The following is a 20,342-nucleotide window of genomic DNA, read 5'->3' on the forward strand; positions in this document are numbered from 1 at the left end:
GAACTATCTAATGGGGACAGAGTAAGAGAAATCTTATAAATTTACAAACCTTATCTTTGAGAATGGATACTCAAGGAATAATTTTTTTTCAAAATTCTATAATAAACTTATTTTAAAATGGGCAATATGAATGGATACCTTACCATATATATATTTACTAGACAAAGGAAACTAAAATTGAAACGACAATGAGATACCATCACTATGTATATATGAGAATGTCTAAAATTAAAAGCATTGGTCATACCACCAAGTGCTGACAATAGGGTGGAGAAACTGACACTTTTATGCACATTGGTGGAAATGTAAAATGGGGAATGCCTGGGTGGCTCAGTGGTTGAGCGTCTACCTTTGGCTCAGGGCCAAGAACTCTGGGATCAAGTCCCACATTGGGCTCCCTGAGAGAAGCCTGCTTCTGCTTCTGCCTATGTCTCTGTCTCTCTCTCTGTGTTTCTCATGAATAAATAAATAAAATCTTTAAAAAAAGGAAATGTAAAATGGTAAAGCCACTTTGAAAAACAGTTTAGCAGATTAAAATAAATTTAAACATAAACAGCATATGATAAGCCATTCTGTTCCTAGGTACTTAAAGAGGAATAAACCCATTTATTCTTACAAAACCATGTATTAATATTCATAGCAGTTTTATTTCCGATAACTAAAAGCTAGAAACAAACCAATATCCATCAACAGGTTAAAGGATAAACCGTAGTATATTCATAAAATGGAATACTGCTTAGTAATAAAAAAACTATGAAGTATTAATTCATGCTTTTTATTTTTTATTTTATTTTTAATTTTTTATACATCTACATCTACTAAGTCTTAATATATTTTCCAAAGCCACTGTTTACTTACTGATTTTGTGTCTAAATGATCTATCCATTGATGAAAGTGAAGTGATATAGATCTATCTCTATCTATATATAGTGTATATATATATATATATATATATATACACATACACACACATTCCATCCAAAAACAGCAGAATAAATATTATTCTCAAGTACACATGGAACATTCTCCAGAATAGATCATAATAAGCTACGAACAAGCTTCAGTAAACTTAAAAATGTTGAAATCCTATTAAGCATCTTTCCCAATCACTATGGTAAGAAACTAGAAATCAACTGCAACACAACTGAAAACAAAACAAAACAAACATGAGGAGACTGAAGAACATACTACTAAATAACAAATGGATCAATGAAAGAAATCAAAGAAGAAATTAAAAAGAATACCTTAAGACAAATGAAAATTACAGTCATAATACTTAAAAAGTAATGGAACACAGGAAAAAAAGTTACAAAAACAAACTTTATAGTAATACAACCTTCCTTAACAACCAAGAAAAAAAATCTAACCTTACACATAAAGGAACTAAAAAAAGAAGAACAAACAAATAAGGTTACTGGAAGGAATAAAATCATAAAATCAAAGAGGAAATAAATGAAATAGATAATGAAAAAAAATAAACCTGATAAACATTTAGTAAGACTCATCAAGAAAAAGAGGATCCAAATAAACAAGATAAAAAATGAAAAAAAAAGAGAAGTTTCAACTAATTCCACAGATATATAAAGAATCATAAAAGACTACTAAAAATAATTAGATGCCAACAAATGTACAACTGAGAAGAAACAGATAAATACTTAGGAACATATAATCTTACAATATCAGTCAGGAATATAAAATATAAATAGACCAATTACTATTAATAAAAAATTAATCCATAATTAAAAAAAAAAAAAAAAACACCAACAAGCAAAAATCCAGGACCAGGCTTGACAGGTGAATCTTACCCAGTATTTAAAAAAGAGTAAATACCTATGCTTCTCAAACTATTTCAAAAAATTAAATTCCAAGTTCATTCCTCCAGGCCAGGATTATTCTGATACCTAAACCAAAGACACTACATACAAAGAAAACTACAGACAAAAATTCCTGATGAAATTAGATGCAAAAATCCTCAATATTAGTAAACCAAATTCAATAATGCATTAAAATGATTTATACACCATGATCAAATGGGATTTATTCCAGAGATGCAAGAATGATTCCATATTTGTAAAACAACACAATACAGCACATTGACAAAATGAGATGAAAATCAAGTCAATAGATGCAGAAAAAGCATTTGAAAAATTCCGGGTCCATTCATGACAAAAACTCTCAAATAAGTGAATTTAAAGGGAACATATCTCAAAATTTAAAAAGGCTATATATGACAAACCCCAGAAAACCTTTTCTCTAATATCAGAAACAAGACATGGATGTCCATTCTCCCCACTTTCTACTATTGGAAATCCTAGCTACAGCAATTAGGCAAGAAAAAAGAAAGCCATCCCAATCGGAAAGGAAGAATTAAAACTATCATAATTTACAGATGACATTTTATATATAGAAAACCCTAAAACCTCTACCAAAAACCATTACAATTAATGACTGAATTCAATAAAGTAGCAAGATACAAAAATCAATCTACAGTAATCTGTTGTATTTCTTTTGTTGTTGTATTTCTATACACTAATAAACTATCATAAAGGAATTTTTAAATTTTCTTAAAATTCAAGTATAATCAACAGTGTTATATTAGTTTCAGATATATAATATGATTTAACAATTCTATACATTTCTCAGTGCTTATCAAGATATGTGTACTCTTAATCCCCTTTATTTCACTCAGCCTCTCACCTGCCTTCCCTCTGGAAACCACCTGTTTGTTCTCTGGATTTAAGAGTCTGATTTTGGAGTGCCTGGGTGGCTCAGTCAGCTAAGACTCTAACTCTTGATTTCACCTTAGGTCATGATCTCAGAGTCACGGGATCCAGCCCAGCCTGGTGTTGGGCTCCAAGCTCAGGAGGGAGTCTACTTGAGATCCTCTTTCTCCCTCTCTCCTACCCATCCCCCCTGGTCGCATTTGTACTCTCTCTCTCTCTCTAAATACATAAATACAGATAAAAGATAAATACATCTTTTTAAAAGAGTGGAGTTTTTTGTTTCTTAATTTCCACATATGAGTGAAATCATATGGTATTTGTCTTTTACTAACAGACATTTCACTTAGCATGATACCCTCTAGGCCCATCCATGTTGTCACCAATGGCAAGATTTCATTGTCTTGAAATCTTGAGAAATATATATCTCACAACTTTATCCATTCATCAATTCCAAAGGAGGTAAGAATATACAATGGGGAAAGCCTGTATTCTACCTTCTAACTATTTATTGAAACTGTTTTAGTTGTTTCAAGTTTTGAGCTGCTGGAAAGGCTGTTATTTTTAAAAATTCCACTTATAACAGCATCAAAAAGGATAAAATACTTAGGGATAAATTTAACCAAGGAAATGAAAGACCTATACTTTGAAAACTATAAGACATCACTGAAATTGAAGATGACATAAATAGAAAGATACACCATTCTCATGAATTAGAAGAATATTCTTAAAATGTCCACACTATCCAAAGAAATCTATAAATTTCATGCAATCTCTATCAAAATACCAATAGTATTTTTCATAAAACTAGAATAATTCTAAAATTTGCATGGAACCACAAAAGACCCTGAGTAGCCAAAGCAATCTTAAGAACAAACACACACACACACACACACAAACACACAAACACACAAAAACAAAACAAAACAGGTGGTATCTCACTTCCAGATTTCAAACTATACTATAAAATAATTGAACAGAACAGAGAACCCAGATGTAAACCCATGTTTATATGGTCAATTAATCTATGACAAAGGAAAAATATGCAATAGGCAAAAGACAGTTTCTTTGATAATGGTGATGGGAAAAATTGGACAGCTACATGCAAAATAATGAAACTGGACAAGTGTCTTATACCATATATAAAAATAAAAACAGAATGGACAAAAGACTTAAATATAAGACCTGAAACTTAAAATTCCTAGAAAAAAAAAAAAACATAGGCAGTAACCTTTTGGGCACTGGTCTCAGCAATATATTATTTAGATATGTCTCCTCAGGGAAGGGCATGAAACCAAAAATAAAATGGAACTACATTAAACTAAAAAAGCTTTTGCACACTGAAGGAAATCATCAACAAAATGGAAAGGCAACCTACTGAATGGGAGAAGATATTCACAAATGATGTATTTGATAAAGAGTTAACACCTAAAATACATGAAGAATTCATACAACCCAATATCAGAAAACAATCTGATTTAAAAATGGGCAGAAGCTTGAATAAGCATTTTTCCAAAGAAGACATACAGACTGCTGACAGGCACATGAATCTAAGGCTCAACATCACCCATCAGAGAACTACAAATCAAAACCACAGTAAGAGTATTACCTCATAACTGTCAGAATGGCTATTATCAAAAAGACAAAAAATAATAAGTGCTGGTGAGGGTGTGGAGCAAAGGGAACCCTTGTTCACTGTTGTTGGGAATGTTAATTGGATCAGCCACTAATTGAAAACAGTATGGAGGTTCCTCAAAAAATTAAAAATCATACTACTATATGGTTCAGCATTCCACCTCTAGGTGTTCATCCAGAAAATGAAATCCATCATTTAAAAAAATATAAGCACCTTCCCTGAAACATTATTTAATACAGCCAAATATAAAAGCAGCATAGATGTCTATTAATAGATTAGTGGATTAAGAAGGTAGGGAAATACAAAATAAATATTACAGATATGAAAAAATGAAATCTTGCCATGTGTGACAAAATGGACAGACTACAGGGTTCTATCTTAAGTACTTCATCTATACATGTAATGAGCAAATGAACAAACAATATAGAAACAGGCTCATAGACAAACAAACTGATGGTAGCCAGAGAGGAGGGATGTGGCAGGGGATGGACAAAACAGGCGAAAAAAATTAAGAGACATAATCTTCCAGTTTATAAGACATATGTATGCAATGTAAGGCATAGAAAATATAGTTAATAATGTAACAACTTTGTATGATGACAGGAGGCAACTAGACCTTACGGTGATCATTTCATAATTTATATAAATATTGAATTACTCTGTTGTACACAAGAAACTAAAAAAAATTGGCAACATTTTTACAAATGTTTTAGAACAGGAGAAAAATCTAATTAAAATGGGGATACGAAGTTGAAGTGTCATGAATTTTGCTTTTATTAGAACATTATACTCAATGGTAAAAAGAATAAATAATATACTCAAAAAAGCACATAATTTATTACATTTATATAAAATTGTGGAAAATGCAAACTACAGATTCAGAAAGCAGATCAGTGTTCTTGGAATGAGGAGAAGACATGGGAGGAAAAAGATTAGGAAGGAACATGAGATAATTAATGAGTGATTTATATGTTCATTATCTTTTATTTTTTAATATTTTTTAATTTATTTATTTGAGAGAGGGAAAGAGAAAGCACAAGCAGGGGGCAGGAGCAAAGAGAGAAGCAGACTCTCCACTGAGCAGGGAGCTGGACTGGGGGCTTAATCCCAGGACCCTGACATCATGATGCTGAAGGCAGACACTTAACTGACTGAGCCACCCTGGCCCCTGATAGGTTATCTTGATTGTAATAATGTTTTCATGGTGGAAACATATCAAAAATGATACTTATTTTATTTTTTTTATCTCACCTGAAGACTCAAAGATATCCTCTTCTCTTAGAGAAATTATATAATATAGCTTTCAACATTTAAGTCTATGAGTTAATGTCTGTATATGGTACAAGAATCAAGTTTCATTTTTTGCATAAAGATGTCCAATTTTTCAGGCACTGTTTGTTGAAAATATTATTTCCCCATTGAAATATCTTGACTTTTTTTAACAATTGACATAAGATATTGGTCTATTTTGGGATGTTCTATTTTGTTTCATTGATCTGTGAGTCCTTATACTAGTCTTAAACTGTCTAAATTATTCTTTCATTATAGTAAGGTTTGAAATCAGTTTATTTCCATTTTTTCACCTCTACTTATTTACAAAACTAGGTTTGAAGAATTAATGCTAATGGAAAAAAATACGTGTAAAGATCTCCATGGAAAGCTAATATTTCTTTTGATAAACCATCACAGTATTAAGTAATCTTCATGCTTCGAAATCTATATCCCTATTTTATATAAACTTGATATACCACAATTTTAGACTGAATCTTTCTATCCTTTCAGATAATAAAAACATAGCTTAAAAATTACATAAAGTCTCTTAATATGCCAAAAACAAACAGTTTCTCATCTTTCTTCCAAATATATCCTTCTTCCATTTTGTTCTTTAGACCATGGAAGATAAAAGGCACAAGGCTCACTGAGACAAGTGGGTGATCACTTCAAGCTTTGTCCTACAGTATCTTTATAATTCTCATTATTGTGGTTGGATTTCACTCCCAGGACAGCCTCTTTCATTTATTTAATAATAACTGCTAACCTTTAAGGGCATTCTAATGCCTCTGCTATTGCCAATTCTCTTCTACCCCCCCCCCACTAAAGATGTTAGTGCAATGCAACATGTGAAGAGAAATAGCATGTAGCATCAGACATGACACTAGTCAAGAGCAAAACCTTAATGAGACACATGTTCCTCTGCTAAAACATGTGTGCGTATGTATGTGTGTGTGTACGTGTGTACACGTTTTTATGAGAATACCCTATGTCCCTTTTATTGCTAGGCATTTTGGGATATTCTTTTATGCATACATACCTTCCATTCTCACACTAAAAATGCATTTAATCCAATCAAAAATTTCAACTGCTATGACTTTTTTTAAACCTTTGTTTTTGGATAGTTTGCCCCTAGCACTTTAATCCTATTTGAACCTCTTAACAGATCAGGAAGTTCCCAGCATATAAAGAAAAGCAGCAGAACTTCACAGTCCATCTTCATTTAGCAAACCATGGAGTAAGGTGCTAGGTTCTGGGGAAACACTGGTAAGAAAACATATATATTCCCTCAGCGTACTTCATTTTATTCTTGTCTGACTCTCTGATCCCAAATACAATTCTATCAGGTAGTCATTGGTTCTGCATTTTGACTTGCATTCTGCAAACATTTGAACACCAGGTTTTCAAATACAAATGGACCCTGGCTGTCCCCAAGGCATTTATACTCTGGGTAGTGTCTGAGAATAAGTGAACATTCATTCTCCCCCCTGTCCCTGACCCCCTCTAGTCACTACCCCCCCAATGGTCAATGTCTCACCTTAATCAGATTTGATTCTTCCCAACACATATCCAATAATTCTTTTAAAATAGCCTGTCCTTTATATACACGTACACATATGCACACAAAGGATTGACTTGGAGAGCCTCGATAATTTTCAAGTCTACATATTTTAAGGGATTCTTCTTTTTTCTCCTTATCCTACTAATTATCTTGTTTCCTTTCACTTATTTCCTTTTTTTGCTTTAATCCAAGATTCTAATATTTAATGCCTTTATATTACTAATCTGAAAATATATTGGTTCCTCGGCCTTCAAGACCTCAAACCCACACATTTTTGGTAACTCGCTTTTATTATTTGACTTTGTTATTATATGGTTAATATTTTATATTCACCTAGGGACCAAGGCAATGGGTGCATTACTATAAAACTAAAAATTAAATGAATAAATTAGAAACAGATGTGTCATTTCCTGTATATCTGCCCAGAGACTCAGGAAATGGCTACATTTTCAAAACCAGAATATAAATAAGTAAGCATTTCAAAACCTGGGTAAAGAATGCCATTATGCAAACTAAATTCTTTCATTTCACATTTTAAAAATGTCACTTTCCACATCCAACAGACAACAGGAATGTCACATAAAAAGCAGATATAAAAATGGCCAGTGACCTTCCATTACACTTATTTTCTTCACTTCTGGGACAGAGGTTTTTGGAGCCATTTTCTCTGTGAAGGAGGCCCTGGAAATTTAATGTCTGATGCTCTACATGGAGAACGGTATGCAAGCCTCCTAAAAGTTACCGTGACCTTGTGCAAGGTCTCACTCCAGTGGTTTAGCAAAGACTACTACGTGGGATTCAGTTAAACAGTTTCCCCTAAAGGACAAAGCACAGTGGTCTCCTTTCATGTGAACATTAGCAACTGCATGTTTTACTGTAGGGGTAGAGATTATAATGAGATGTGGCACAACATAAATGCATCCTTATAAGAATGACAGCAAGGAGAATTGAAAACATCGTTATCACTTGATGATTCAACCTTATGGGTCTTCCCCAGAGCTCTTCTTGCCCCTACAAAATAGTTACAGCTTTCTTTTCATTCTCCATTCATTGTTGCTCACAAAAGTGAGAGCTGTGATTCTTATATTCCTCACCCTTCCCATTTTTACTGGAGTTATATGTTCACAGGTGACATCTTTCTGAGGTGGTGCTGAATAATAAGGTAAAAAAAAAAAATAATGATGAACACCGTATAGTAGAAACCTTAATCATGCAGTTAGAACAAAAAAATGTTTAAAAATATGTTTCTTTGTCTTTGTTATTTCATATAATCCTGATGCTTCAGGGAGGGAAAAAAAAAAAAAAAAAACACTCCCTGAGGTTTTTTGCTGCATCTATCTTATAAATGATTCTCTTTGATCAAAATCTAGTGCAAGCTTTCCTTTTTTTAAAGTCATAGAGGCAATGATTTCATATTACAGTATTTCAACTCTTGACAGCTCAGTGGGAGTGAGGAAAAGGAGGAGGGGAATTATCTAAAGAAGAGGAAGAGATGGGGAGAGGAATTCAAAGTCAGACCAAAGATGACAGACAAAGCATGGGAGCAGCTGTACAAACTGTTACTTGATCTCTTCCAGAGAGTGGTGTGCTGGGGTGAATGACAACTTCTAATTAAAATGGTGGCTGATTATCATGTAAGAAGTGACACAATTTGTCTAAGACCTGGAGTAGAAGATGAATCACTTTTATTTGTAGAAAATTCTAATTTCAAGATATGCATTTTTAGATGAACATCTGTGGTGTGTTTTTGATGGGAGACATGTGGTAATTAAATCCTTTTTATTTTGTGGCTGAAATGTTCATATTGTATTTTTGTCATGTATCAATTTTTATATTTCCATAAACAAGAATAAAGCAAGTCCTCAACTCTCACATTCAAAATTTAAAAGTGTATATAATTTAGAGTTTTAAGTGCTAGATTAGATACTCAGATCATGACTGCAAGTTCGTATATCACCATGAAATCTATTAGAGTATTAGTTTTCAAATTAAATGTCTTCTTTAGTGCACTTATATCATTAAACCTGATTAATAGGCCTTTTTCAGGGCAAATGCACATGACTGTCCTTAGAACACTTGCTGCCAGGTTTTTTGTTTGTTTATTTATTCATTTTCCTTTATGAGAACTTGGAATTACATAGCCTTATTTTGTTCTTTTTAGTGAATAGCCATCACAGGTAAGATAAATATTTTCCAATCATACCTGTATAAAACCTGATTTTATTCTTTCATAGGAAAAACACACCTGATTCCAAATAGCTGTCTATGTTTTTCCAAAAATTTGTCTGATTAAGAATGCCATATGTGAGTGGGCATAAGTCTCAAGAAGATAAATAATGCTAAATAATAATATATACCCTATATAATATAGAATATATTAATAGGTAATGTATTATGATATGTAACATATACATTTAATACACATACATAGATCTATAATACACAAATATATAATGTAAATATACTATATGTATATATACAGACGTGCACATATGTGATGTGTATCATCACATTAGTGCAAATGATAAATATGCATATATTATAGATACATAGGTATATCACATATATTAGTTATATATGTATATGCCTTATGTATATATCATGTACCAATGTGTATGACATATATGTAAATTATGTGAGGTGTGTATATATATATATATATACACCACATCATATAAATTACATTTATATTATGTATATTTATATATATATATATATATATATATATACACACACACACATGCACATACACACAAACACACAGACATTGAACTATGGCTTTGCGAACCAAATAATCATCCCATTTGCTTTTCCCATGAGTTTCCTCTAAATTTGGTTCATTGCATATTTGCTGTTCTTGCTAGTCTAAGTGTATATAGCAATATTGGGCATGACCAAAATTCAGTTGGCTTCATTTACCATAAGCAATGAATGCTCATGGAAGCATTCAATGGAAACCACATGTACTTAGATAAACAGTCTACAGAGAGCCAAGGTGACTCTGGATTTTATTTTCATGATATTTGGTTTCTCTATTGCATTGTGTTTTACAGGGTCAGTATGAGTAAGGGAGAAGAGGAAAAATACTTCCTATAATCAAATCATCATTCTATAGTTTTGTGTTTACTACCACTTGTAATCCATGGAGGATTATCCTTTGGAGAAAATACTGGCACACCCATTTCAGAGATGAGAGAGTGGAAGCAAAAATAGGTTACACATGTTGGAAAATTGGTACGATGCAGAGCTTGAACTCTAACTCTGTTGCTCTGGCTTCAAGGGGTTCTTTGCATTTTACCAGGCTGCTAATTTTCTCAGTTTTAGAGTCAAGATTTGAGGCATTATTCATCTGCCATTGCCCTTGCAGGGTTCAGGGGAGACTGGTTGACAATGACTCATGAGCTCAAATCCCTTTTCTTGGTCCCTTTGCATTGCTTAGCATCAAGTTAGTTAAGTCATACAGAGAAAACAGGGATTTATTGGGCGTAGCAATTAAAGAAGGAGGATGATGGTAGATATGCATGTTTTGATCTCTACTTCTCCCAGTGATGGATGATTTTATATCATGTAAATAAAACAAACAAGCTTTCCATTTAATTTACAGGAAGATAGAAGGTAGTATATGTATTTTGTAGAGGTAATTTCTCAACAAACACCCTAATCATCAATGGTTATAAAGATGGCTCTGATAAAAGAACTTCAGGTAGGGTTCAAAATAGACTTAGTTTAAATTGAAATCACACTTATGGTGAAGAAGTTCCATCTCCCTCCACATTCTTGTGCCCCTCCCAGTGTGTAGAGAGCACATAGTCTCAGTACAGAGCACAGACCTAATTGCTCATATTGACTCAATCAAAGAATAGCAGGGACAACATCAAAACATTCTGGGCAAGGTAAGCTTATGGCATAAGCAAAGCTGGATATGAAATCCAGAAATCAGTTATTCCATACATTTCCTCTAAAATCACATTAGTCTCAGAGTTCAAACAAACAAACAACAACAAAAAATAAGTTCCAAATCTGTTCTATCTCCTTTAGAGATTTCTATCTCTTTCCAAACAGGTTATAAACCTTGAATGCTCCATATTCTCTAAGTTCTTGCTGCTATAGAGCTTTTGATCTAATTTCCACCTCACATCACATAACTCTTTTCTTTTCATGGTTCTGGGTTAGCTTAAATAAGAAACCTAACCTCAGTTTAAAATATTTATTTTGTAGTGTGACTACATGAGTACATCTGAACACGTGTGGGAGTGATGGGGAAGGGGAAATAGAGAGTTTTTAAAAGTTGTTTGGTTGATGTAATAGTAAGAAAACACTAGATATTTTACACTCATCCCTTTTCACCATAGATTTCAGCTCCCTGGCCAAGTAAGAAACTATCTGAATGACTTATGTATGCTTATGTAGGACTAAATTACTCAGGGGTTACCTTTTAAGTCCAGATCATCAAGGAACTTCTGTTGAGAAAAGTGGCTAGGGAAAACTTCTTCCCAAAATTTCTTAAGACATTGGAGACAACTGAGATACGATATGATTTGTAAAATGCTACTTCCAGTTATCCACCACGTAAGACTGTAAAGTCTTACTGAATAGCTGCCAGATCCAGGAGGGCAAGGGTCATGTCCATAGTACTATGTACGTTCAATGCTTAACAGAGTCTGGAACAGACTCATTATGTATTGAATGAAAACAGAACTGTATTTAGCTTTTTTTTTTTTTTTTTGGTTTTACAGTATTTTTCTGTGCCATTTTTGGGTTTCTGCTTCTATTTCTACTTCCCAAGAAGTTTGTGTGTGTCTTTCTATTAACTGCACATATATTTTAGCTTTATTATTCAATGAGGAGCACATTAAATGTGTCAGGACTGTGAAGAGGAAGTCTGTGAAGTTCACTCATGCAGGGAAGATGTATGGGCAACAAATCAAATAGAAATCTAAGGCAAGTGGTTTGGGAAGCACAGACCACAAAAAGGTGGGGAGGTAGAAAATGAAAACTCATCATGTTTACATTTTCCCACAGGAATTGTATTAAGTGTTTGGCAGGAATTATCTCATTTAATCTTCAATACAAGAGCATGATATATTCATTATAATGTGTTTTATAGAGAAAACTAAGATAAAAGAAATTAATTTTTACAATGCCACAAAAAATAGGTAAAATATAATTTCAACTCAGATCACTTATTTTTCATATACCTGTGTGTATTTTCATGATATATTGCCTTCTAAATAAAAGAATAAATACAGGTTTTGACATAGATTTAAAACCTCTTCTTCAAAATTTATACTTGCTCTAATAATAGAAATGCTGCCTGTGATTTGCTAGATTGGCAATGGCAATGGGAAAGGATATACTAAAGTATGCTTTTTAGAATATAAATTAAAGACTGAGGAAAGAGATATAAGAGTCCTCAGCCAAAAAGACACTCAGTCTTTCGGACTAAAGCCATGAATGTCTACATAGAACAGTGAGCCATTGTAGACTCTACACAGTATACTTTATAGTACTTCTCAAGCATTTATTTTTCAGTTTTGCATTTTATAAGTTGGTAGATTCACAATTAGAAACAAAAGAGGGGCATTTGGGTCGTTCAGTGGGGGGGGGGGACTGGGTGGCTCAGTCATTGAATGTCTGCCTTTGGCTCAGGTTGTGATCCTGGGGTCCTGGGATCAAGTCCTGTATCAGGCTCCCTGCAAGGACTCTGCTTCTCCTTCTGCCTATGTCTTTGCCTCTCTCTGTGTCTGTCACGAATAAAATCTTTACAAAAACTAAAAATATGAAATATAAAATAACCAAGAGTTGGACCCCTAACTCCCACCATATACAATAATTGAGAATGGATTAAAAACTTACCCCAAAGATACAGATGCAGTGAAACGCCGGGACACCTGCACCCCGATGTTTATAGCAGCAATGTCCACAATAGCCAAACTGTGGAAGGAGCCTCAGTGTCCATCGAAAGATGAATGGATAAAGAAGATGTGGTCTATGTATACAATGGAATATTACTCAGCCATTAGAAACGACAAATACCCACCTTTCGCTTCGATGTGGATGGACCTGGAGGGTATTATGCTGAGTGAAATAGTCAATCGGAGAAGGACAAGCATTATATGGTCTCATTCATTTGGGGAATATAAAAAACAGTGAAATGGAATAAAGGGGAGAGGAGAAAAAATGAGTGGGAAATATCAGAAAGGGAGACAGAACATGAGTTCTCCTAACTCTGGGAAATGAACAAGGGGTGGTGGAAAGGGAGGTGGGCGGGGGGTGGGGGTGACTGGGTGACAGGCACTGAGGGGGGCACTTGATGGGATGAGCACTGGGTGTTATGCTGTATGTTGGCAAATTGAACTCCAATTAAAAAAATATGTAAAAAAATTAAAAAAATAAAACAGAAAAAAAAACTTACATGTAAAAGCTGAAACTATGAAACTCTCAGAAAACAGAGATAAATCTTCATGATGATGGTTTTGGCAATGGTTGCTGAGATACTGTACCAGAATTAGCAGCAATGAAGACGAAATATAGCTAAATTGGACTTTACGTTAAAAAGCTTCTTTTTTAAAGGACCGTATCAAAAACATGAAAAGAAAGGTGCCTGTGTGGCTCAGTTGGTTAAGCACCCAACTCTTGGTTCTGACTCAGGTTGTGATCTCAGGATCCTGAGATTGAGCCCTACATGGGGCTCCAGCTCCGTATTGAGTCTGCTTGAGATTCTTTCCCTCTCCTTCTTCCTCTTCCCTTGCCCCTCTCCCACCCCCATTCATGTTATCTTTCTCTCTCAATAAATAAAAATCTTAAAAACATGAAAAGAGAGCCCACAGAATAGGAGAAAACATTTGCAAATCATATATTTAAAAAGGACCTGGATGGAGAATATATAATGAATTCTTACAACTCAATAATAAAAATATAAATACCCCAACTAAATAATGATCTGAATATATGTTTCTCCAAAGACAATATATAAATAGCCAATAAACCCATGAAAAAATTATCATCATTAGTCATCAAGGAAATGTAAATTGAAACATCAATGAAATACCAGTTTTGGGACTACTGGGTGGCTCAGCAGTGAGAGTCTGCCTTTGGCTCAGGGCCTGATCCCAAGATCCCAGATCGAGTCCCACATTGGGCTCCTTATAGAGAGCCTGCTTCTCCCTCTGCCTGTGTCTCTGCCTCTCTCTCTGTGTCTCTCATGAATAAATAAATAAAATCTTTAAAAAAAAATACCAGTTTATACCAACTAGGATGACTATGATCAAAATGTCAGATAATGACAATTGTTGATAAGAATACAGAGAAATCAGAATCCTCATATGCTACTGGTAAGAATGTAAGTAGTGCAGCCACTTTGGAAAACAGTCTGAAAGCTTCTCAACATTTATTTTTATTTTTTTAAAGATTTTTATTTATTTATTTATTCATTCGAGACACAGAGAGGGAGAGAGAGAAGCAGAGACACAGGCAGAGGGAGAATCAGGCTCCATGCAGGACCCCAATGTGAGACTCGATCCCAGGTCTCCAGGATCAGGCCCTGGGCTGAAGGTGGCGCTAAACTCCTGAGCCACCTGAGCTGCCCTCAAAATTTAAATATAGAGTTATCATTTGACCTAGTGATTCCACTTCTATGTGTAACTCAAGATATATAAAAATATGGGGATCCCTGGGTGGCACAGCGGTTTAGCGCCTGCTTTTGGCCCAGGGCGCGATCCTGGAGACCCGGGATCGAATCCCACGTCGGGCTCCCGGTGCATGGAGCCTGCTTCTCCCTCTGCCTGTGTCTCTGCCTCTCTCTCTCTCTCTCTCTCTCTCTCTCTCTCTCTGTGACTATCATAAATAAATAAAAATTAAAAAAAAAGATATATAAAAATATGTCTGCACAATACCTTGTCCACAGTATTCAAAGTAGCTTTATTCATGATAGACAAAGGGTAGAAGCAACACAAATTTCCATGACCTAATGATTAGATAAAAAATGGGATACATCCATAAAATGGAGCATTATTCAGCCAAATATAGGAATGAAGTACTGAAAGATTCTGCAATATGAATGAACCTCCAAAACATCATGCTAATTGAAAGAAGACAGTCACAAAGGACACATATCATATTATTCCATTTATATGAAATGTCCAGAATAGGGAAAATATAGGGAAAGAAAGTATATTTGTGATTGTCTAGAACTGGAGTGATAGCTAAGAGGTATGGGATTTCTACTTGGGGCTGATGAAAATATTCTAAAATTGTTTTGATGATGGTGTACACTGTACTTTGGCATGCATTTTGTTATGATGAGTCATTTGAGTTATATAAATAAAATGCAGGCTTTGAAATAATGCGAATAATAGACACCTTTTCTTTTTAAAGATTTTATTTACTTATTCATGAGAGACACAGAGAGGGAGAGAAAGGCAGAAACACAGGCAGAGGGAGAAGCAGGCTCCATGCACGGAGTCTGATATGGGACTTGATCCTGGACCCGGGATCACTCCCTGAGCCAAAGGGAGATGCTCAACCGCTGAGCCACCCAGGCATCCCTAATAGACTCCTTTTAGTACAAATATAACATTGTAGAGCATAAAGGGAGTAGACTTACAAGTCACATCTCTTGGGGGTGATCTTAGAATAGGAAGGCAAATATTAAGTTCTTGGATAGACAGTAGTAACAGGAAAAGAAAAAAAAAAAGATGGAGACAATTTTCTAAAGTTTTAAAACCATAGCATGAAAAACATATTTAAGCAAAATATAAAGAACAACAACAATAAAAAACCCAAACATGACATCTTTGTTAGGAACCTGGATCAAAGTCTAAGACCCTTCAAAAAGGGCATTGAAGGAAGCTAGATTCAGTTAATTAAGGATAGAGAACAAGATCTAACACTTTGTCTATCAGACCTTCAGTAACTCAATATTTTAAAATTCAGCTCATACTATGTGCCAGACATAGAAGTAAAATGAATGACATGCTGTCCTTGTCCTAAAGAAGCTCACCATCTAGTTGTAAGTATACGTGTGTATATACATACACACTATTGCCAACAATGTCATGTGCATATACATTAGTGTCAGGAGTGTGTTGCACATGGGAGGTTTATACATTAACTACAGCTTTACTCGGTGGATATGAGGTAGAACAAGATGGTCTCTATATAGAAACATGTCCTATAAAGGATACTATTTGAACCAGATTTTGAAAGATGTGTAGTTATTTACAGATAGACAAGGTTTCAAAACAAAATTTTAAGTATAGTAAACCAAGTTCATATACAAATGGGGGTTTGGGGAAAATGCCGAGGTAAGTGTTTAACTTGTTAATGAGGAAAAACTCCAAGAAAAAGTCCAAGAGTCAGGGCACCTGAATGGCTCAGTTGGTTAAGGAGCTCAGGTCATGATCTCAAGGTCGTGAGATTGAGCCCCATGTCAGTCTCCAAGGTAGAAGTAAGGCCTGCTTGAGATTCTCTCTCCTCCCTTAGCCCCTCCCCACCTCTCGAAGAAAGAAGAAGAAGAAGAAGAAGAAGAAGAAGAAGAAGAAGAAGAAGAAGCCCAAGAGTGAAAACAAAGTGAAATAAAGCTGAAGAAGTGAGTAGACATGAGGTCATAAACAGCCTGAAAGAGACTCTTCAGAACACAAAGTAGGATTTTATCCTATTTTAGAAATTACTGCAACAGGTTTTAAATCAGCTTCTAGCCAGATTTTGGTTCTAAAGTAGGGAAGCTAGTCAAACTATCAGATTATCAGTCAAACAAGATAAGTAACAAAATAATTTTTTATTGCAACCTACTACAAACCCAGCACTGAACACACTAAATTGATTATATGATAATCTCTTTGACAGTACTTCATCAGTTGAGGAAATATGTTCACACCAGTGTAAGCAATTCTCTCAAGATCCAGGGGATAGTAGTGGTAGATAAGATTCAAATCCTAGAAAGTGATTTTAAAAATCTAGGTTTTCCTCATTATGCATCTCTGCATTCCCAAACCACCTTGATATATTACTGGATGCTTCTGGCAGTGTTTGTGATCTAGAAGTAGGTATGTGGAGGCCGAGAAAATTAAGGCCATTGCACTTTAAGTTCAGCGTTAGCACAAGTACAGCCATCCCAGGTCCCTGTGAATAAGAGCCTGAACTTTACATTACATCAGTTACAGGAAGAAAACAGTTTACAGCTTAATGTCCTAGAAAGCCCCAAATTAGAACAAATTAGAATAAGAACAGAGCCCAAGCCAGTGGCAGGAAGCCCCATATTAGAATAAGAACAGAGCTCAATGCCCTTGAAAGCCCCATATCAGAATGTAAACAGAACTTGAGAAATTCCTGCACCCATTCTGGAGGTTCCCTAGACCAGCCCTTAAAACTAAGCTGAAACCCACCTCGGGGTCCAAGTCCCTGCTTCGCTGTGTCGGGTATTCTTGGACCCAAGCTAGAGCTTATAAATAAACCCTCGTGTGTTCGCATCGGTGTCCTCTCCTTGGTGGTTTCTCGGATTCACAATCTTGGGCACAAGAGGTAGGCTCATTAGGTGAACCAGATTCTCAGCAGCAGTTTTGGGGTAGGTATGAACAAACATTCAGGCTGACGCCACAACATGATACAATGAGATTTAGTCACTAACCTTAAACAGGAAGCTGACATAGATGTAAGGCATAGCAACAACAAATGAAGGCGCATAAAGTGACAAAATAAAGTGGGGAAGCACTAATATTCTAGAACTGAGCAAGTCAGAGATCTGGCATATCTGAACCCTTTTCAAATTCTCTTTATAGAAGCTGGAAAATGAAAAAAATAGCCTGAATTCTTCGAAAGCAATAGAGGTACTACAAAGAGCATCAGGAATGAATCTAGCATCTGAAACTAAGCATGAATGAAAGCAACAATTTAAGGATATGGTATGAGGTTTCATAACCAAATTACAGACATAGAAATATTACATAGTATATTGCACTGCAAGTTCATCATGGTTTGGCACTGATCCAGAAATGGGTATAAACTATTCTGAGTAGTAACAGCAGTAACAAGAACAAAACCTTTTTGCTATACCTATAAGCAGATTCCTGACAAATGGTCTGAGTTGGAACTTAAGTTTCTGATGGTTCTAGAGTAGATCTTCAGAAGTTATTAACAGGGACATCCTGCTTACAAGTGAGGATAAACATTACTAGAGTTTGGGGATTATTGGATGTGGATTGGGAATACTGGCCACTAGAATACACGAAATCATAGTTCTGTAATCATAGGCAGAGCCAATCAGAACAAAACGTGTGCTGAACTCCAAGGCCTGGCCAAAATGGGTGAGTGTGGCTGAAATCCATTCATGAGTTGCATATCCAGCCACGTATCCTTGTTGGTTGCCATTCCTTGGACAGATTCAGATCTGTCCACAGGAATGGGAACTAGGGATTATTTGCCAAGCAGCAAGCTTTGATTTTAAAGGGCCCTGAGGTAATGATTTTTACTAATTTCACCTACCTGGGACTCTTTTTTTCTACCCAGACTCTCTACAATCTAGCAGACAGCTCTGATCTCAATACAAGCTTGGAATTCAGTGGAAATCTCTAATCCCCACATAAAGGATGGATTGGATAATGTTCCTCAATAAAGATTTAGAGGCTTTAATCATGAGTCCTAAGTTAGTTTTCAGGTAGATTATAGGAACAGAGAAAATGGGAAGGAGGTGCAGTTATCAGAGCTTGAGAGTATAGAAAGAATGACTGACATAAAATCATTATTATATAAAAAAAGAACAAGACACCTGCAGTCATATTAATTTAGTACAAATCCAGATCTACTACCTATTAATAGTATAAGCTCAAGAATGTTAATTAACATCTGTCTTCCTCAAGTTTTTTTATATGTAACTAGATAGAACAATGACCCATTATTCAAAAAGTTTAAATGAGGGATCCCTGGGTGGCGCAGTGGTTTGGCGTCTGCCTTTGGCCCAGGGCGCGATCCTGGAGAGCCGGGATCGAATCCCACGTCGGGCTCCCAGTGCATGGAGCCTGCTTCTCCCTCTGCCTATGTCTCTGCCTCTCTCTCTCTCTCTCTGTGACTATCATAAAATAAAAAATAAATAAAAGTTTAAAAAAAAAAAGTTTAAATGAGAACAAAAGTGCTTAGCAAAATGTGTGGTAACAGGAAAGGACTCTCTCTCTCCTCTTTCTCAGTCCCTCTCATTCTGTATTTAGCCATCCATCCATATGCACACACATGTGATAAACTTGAGTAAGCCATTTAACTTCTCCAAGTCTCATTTTTTTTACATTTTTAAAACTAGAATAATATACTTTCTTTCTCAAAGATTTTTCATGGGAATTAAAGTATTGTTAAATTATTAAGCCACAAATCACAAAACATGCAATTACTAATACAGAAGAATGGGTGGCAATATTAGGTTACGATATAGAAATAAGCAACACATACTGTAATCATTCAGACAAAATATGTCAATTTCACTCAAATTTTTAAGCCCGATTAGATTTCACTATTCGAGTAGAGCTTCCAATAATAGAAAATGGAGCATAGCATTCCATACCAAGAACCTGGTAGACAAAAGTAGGAGAGAGGCTGAGAAATAAATGTGTATCTGGGAAGGTGATAGATTAGTGAGACTACAGACTGTATATGGAATAATATAAGTGAAGGTGAACCTAGGAAAATAGTTTGCAACCTGATCATGAAGTACCTCAAACTGCAGGTAAAGAGCCCACTGGAATTAGACAGCAAATTAGGTTTGATTACTCTTTGAAAAGATAGTATTACACTGACTCAATTTACCAGCAATAGGCCAGCCAAAGAATTGATTTCCACGTCCTGCCACCTACTTCATATTTTTGTTATAAATACTGCATGGCATGATATGTAAAGAACCCAGTGTATTCCCGGAACTCAATAAATAATAGATATAATTATAAAGCAGCATGTAGGAGGTCATTTTAAAAGATACAAGATGAAATCTTTTATCTGAAGATCAGAAACCTGTGAAAATTATTATCTCAAAGGATTATGCAGATTATACATTAAGTACATGCTTAACATATCAAACTGTTAAATTTTGTACCTTTAAACAAAAATTAAAAACATTGTTATCCTAGTGAGAATTAAATAATGTATATAAAGACTCTTGCTGGTTGCAAAGTAT

This window comes from Nyctereutes procyonoides, unplaced genomic scaffold, assembly GCF_905146905.1.
Source record: "Nyctereutes procyonoides isolate TBG_1078 unplaced genomic scaffold, NYPRO_anot_genome, whole genome shotgun sequence".
In the NCBI taxonomy this organism is placed as follows: Eukaryota; Metazoa; Chordata; class Mammalia; order Carnivora; family Canidae; genus Nyctereutes; species Nyctereutes procyonoides.